This window comes from Rhinopithecus bieti, unplaced genomic scaffold (genome assembly GCF_001698545.2).
Source record: "Rhinopithecus bieti isolate Rb0 unplaced genomic scaffold, ASM169854v2 scaffold_15834, whole genome shotgun sequence".
NCBI classification, from domain to species: Eukaryota; Metazoa; Chordata; class Mammalia; order Primates; family Cercopithecidae; genus Rhinopithecus; species Rhinopithecus bieti.
In genome coordinates, this window is record NW_016808980.1 from 143,632 (window position 1) to 148,406 (window position 4,775).

The following is a 4,775-nucleotide window of genomic DNA, read 5'->3' on the forward strand; positions in this document are numbered from 1 at the left end:
CTCTCTTTCTTTCTCTTTCTTTCTTTTCTTTCTGGCAAATCTTTTTAATAAAATAGTGTCTTTTGAAAAAGCGCACAGTGCGCGGTGGCTCATGCCTGTAATCCCAGCACTTTGGGAGGCTGAGGCAGGTGGATCACCTGAGGTCGGGAGTTCGAGACCAGCCTGACTAACATGGAGAAACCCCGTCCCTACTAAAAATACAAAATTAGCTAGGCGTGGTGGCGCATTCCTGTAATCCCAGCTACTCAGGAGGCTGAGGCACGAGAATTGCTTGAACCAGGGAGATGGAGTTTGCTGCAGTGAACTGAGATCGCGCCATTGCACTCCAGCCTGGGCAACACCAGCAAAACTCCATCTCAAAAAAAAAAAAAAAAAGAAAAAAAAAAGAAACACAGTGGAGTGCTTAAGAGTATCCATTTAGGCTTAGGCTTAGTTTCAGCAGAGATGGTTCCATTTTAGGTCCCATGGCTTATTAGCTATGTGAACTAGGGCGAGTTGTCTCTCTGATCTTCAGTTTCCTAATCTGTAAACTAGGGGAAACATCTACCTTGCAGGGGTTCCATATTCCATCGGCCCCAGTGACTTATTTAACATTTTAAAAATTGAACTGGATATAATTCTAGGAGTTGGACCCAACAGTAAACAAAACAAATGAACATTCCTGGCACTGTGGAGCCAGCGTTCTAATGGGGAAAACAGATGAAAAATAAAACATTCAGTCTTTTGGATAAAATGCTTAGAATAGGGCCTGCCTGGTACTTGGTAAACCCTCAATAATGTTAACTGGAAAAGCAGAAGCTGAATCTTGTTGTATGCAACCTGTTGAGGCCAATTGGGTTGCACAAAAGGTTCCTGTATCAGGGAGAAATTGTACCATCCTGGGCCTAAGATAGAACTGGGTGCACAATAGGTGGTTCATAAATGCTCATGGGCACTTGGGGTGGTATCTCCCTGTGTGGCTGCAGGTACTGGGTCCAGTTCCAGTTGGGGTCCATTCCAGGGAGCTGCCGGCAGGCAGTGGACCAGGTATCTGACCTAGGGCCACACGGTCTGTGTGAAGTGTGAATGGCCTACCCAGGACACTAGGAGCTGGCGCTGCTATGGGGACGGCGGTGGGGCCAAAGGGTGAGCGACAGGACTTGAGCATGGGCAGGTGTGGCTGTAGAGCCCAGGGCATCTCTGCTGCCTGAGATAGCATCCTGGGAGAGAGATGCTACTCCCTGGCCAGGGCGGGGGCCAGTAGGGTTGTCCCAATCCCAGGGTCCAAAGAGACCAGCCAGTTAGGAGCCATGCTCCTGCCACTTTCGGTGCTGTAAACTTGGGAAGAGACCAGCCAGTTAGGAGCTGCGCTCCTGCCACTTTCTGTGCTGTAAACTTGGGCAAATCTCATCACCCCTTGGATAACTAAGTGCTTCATCTGAAGACACAGATGAGAGGACTTCCCCTTCGGGCAGGGGTGGGGGCTGAGTGAGATTGTGCAAGGTGAGAACCTAGGACAGTTTCTGACATCCAGAAAGTATCCAAGAAAAGGGAGCTTGCATGGTCATTGAACCCTCACGAGTCCCTTAAAGGCCACATTTCGTTACTCTCATTTTATAGATGGGCAAACCAACTCAGAGAGGTAGTGTAACTTCGTCAAGGTCACACAGCAGGCTTTGGCCCATATTTGGCTTACATTACCCCTCCAGACTGCCTCCCGTGGGGTCAGGATATCTTGGAAAGCGCTTCACACATACTAATTATAATACTGGCTTACATTGGTTGAGCACTTCCTGTGAGCTGAGAATTATTCCAAGCTCTTTATATTCCTTCCTTCATTCAGTGTTGAGCGTGTGCTAGGCACTGTTCTGGGCACTGGGGATTCTGCAGTGAACGAAACAACTGTGGTCCCTTCCCTTATGCAGACAGTAAGGTCCCTTCCCTTCTGCTGGGAGGAGGCAGACATTAGGCAAGTAAATCTGTAATTTGTCAGATGGGAGATGAATGTTAGGAGAGAAAGCAGAGTGAGGATGATGTCCTGGGGGTTGTTAATTTTTTTTTCTTTTCTGAGTCTCACCCTGTTGCCCAGGCTGAAGTGTGGTGATGTAATCTCAGCTCACTGCAGCCTCAACCTCCTGGGCTCAGGTGATCCTCTCACCTCAGCCTCTAGGTGGGACTACAGAATGCGCCACCGTGCTTGGTTAATTTTTGTATTTTTTGTAGAGACAGGGTTTCACCATCTTGCCTAGGCTGGTCTTGAACACCTTGGCTCAAGTGATCTGCCCGCCTCAGCCTCCCAAAATGCTGGGATTATGGGTGTGTGCCACTGTGCCCGGCCATTCTTTTTAAAAGCCCGATCAAGGAGGGTAACAGAAAGGAGGTGGTATTTGGACAGACACCTGAAGGAAATGAAGGAGGAGCCATGTGGATCTCTGGAGGAATAGCTTTCCAAGCAGAGGGACGGCGAGTGCAAAAGCCCTGAAGTGGAGCGTGCCTGCTGCACTGAGGAGCAAGAGAGACCATTAGGGCAGGAGCAGAGTTAGTGAGGGAGAGCGTGGAAGGAGGTGAAGTCGCACTAACACACAGTATGCCAACGAGCAAGGGATGCAAGAATCCAACATGGAGACTTTTAGGATCTCTGCTTTCCAGATGAGTTGACTGAGATACAAAGAGGTGCCCAAGGTCACACACGTAGCAAATGGCAGAAATGAGATTTGACCCTGAACTGCTCAGACCCCCAAGCCAAGCTCTAAAATCTGGTGTGACTGTTTCTTACTGAACATGCTTTTCCAGTGCAGGGATTATTACACTGTTGGAACGTGAGCTCTCTCTGGGGTCTGAACAGGGAGTTCTACCATTTCCAAGGGTGTTAATTTCCTTCTTTCAAAAATTAAGCAGCCCTGCTCACTGTAAACTTAGAACAGGGAATGCCGAGGCCAGTTAGGGTGTCAGGGACAGACGCATCTAGACAGGAGGCATTGGATCACACAGATCTGGGTTCAGATTCCACCTCTGGCCCTGATTGGCTGTGTTACTCTGGGCAAGCCCTGCACGTGACCCTGACAGTCACCACCACATACTACGGTGGGGAGGATCCTGAGCCCTTTGTACAGCACCTGACTCCCACTGGTGGGGGCTGCTGTCATTATGTCTAATCTGTAGAATAGATATAATAAGATCTATTTTGTGAAAATGAGATGTAATGGATGTGATGCACCTGGCACATAGTAGGTGCCCAGTAAATACATGTCCAACAATATTATCACACTATAGGGTGGCCCTTCCTGCCAGCTTCCCTTCCAACCTCCCTCCCACTTAACTGTCCTAGACCTGAGATTCCACTGTTAGAGATTCATTCTTTGGGATAGGCGGTCACTTTTTAGAGCCTCAGTTTATCCATCAGTTTTTGGAAACCCTTTCTAGCCTTAAGACTCTGATTAATCCCAAATTTCTCTTTTTGGACACAAATACACTGGGATCTGAAACATGGCACTTTGGCAAGGCTGAGATGTGGGTCCCAGGGGCCACAGTCCCCACCAGGAATGGGAAAGGACAGAAAGGAGAGCCAGGGCTGTGTCCGAGACAGGCATCTCTCCACACTCCCCACCTGGGGTCAGGCTGGCAGGGCAGGTGATGGAAGGTCTGATGGGGCCATGAGCTCACCAGGAAGGACTGGCAGAGCAGGGAGATCCAAGAGAGGAGAGGCATGAGCCGTCAGCCGAATTCTTTCCACGGGCAGCTGTGAGAACGGGCGTGCCAAGGGCATGGGCCTGGAGAGGGATTAGCCTGTCAGTCGGGAATTTTTGAGAGTTTATTTAGCTTGAGAAGTATCCCTGAGTTTGGGTCAAGCATAAGGAACACCTGCCATGAGCCAGTCACCTACTGCATGCTGGGCACCAAGCAGGTGCTTAACACGTGTGTTCACAGGCCTTAGGAGCCCTTTTAGACAAGGGACATGAACTCCATTTTATATAATGATGATGGCAATAATAATAGTAACTTTAAATGCTATCATTTGTAAAACACCTATCATCTGCTAGGTATTGGGCTTAGAAGCTTAAAACGGTGCCTGGCACCATGTGGGAGGTGCTCAATCAGTGTTTTTTTTTTTTTGATGGGAGTCTTGCTCTGTCACCCAGGCTGGAGTGCAGTGGCACGATCTCGACACACTGCAACCTCCACCTTCTGGGTTTAAGCCATCCTCCTACCTCAGCCTCCCAAGTAGCTGGGACTACAGGTGCATGCCACCATGCCGGGCTAATTTTTGTATTTTTTTTTTTTTGAGACGGAGTTGCTCTGTCGCCCAGGCTGGAGTGCAGTGGCCGGATCTCAGCTCACTGCAAGCTCCTCCTCCCGGGTTTACGCCTTTCTCCTGCCTCGGCCTCCCGAGTAGCTGGGACCACAGGCGCCTGCCACCTTGCATGGCTAGTTTTTTTTTTTTTTTGTATTTTTAAGTAGAGACGGGGTTTCACCGGGTTAGCCAGGATGGTCTTGATCTCCTGACCTTGTGATCCACCCGTCTCGGCCTCCCAAAGTGCTGGGATTACAGGCTTGAGCCACCGCGCCTGGCCCAATTTTTGTATTTTTTGTAGAGACATGGTTTTACCATGTTGCCCAGGCTGGTATGGAATTCCTGGGCTCAAGCAATCCGCCTGCCTTGGCTTCCCAAAGTGTGGGGATTACAGGTGTGAGCCACTGCGCCAGGCCCAGTGTTTGTCATTATTGATATTATTTTGCATTTTTTTTAAAGATTCAGATTGTACTTACAGAAAATTGGCTTAAAAATATATGAACAG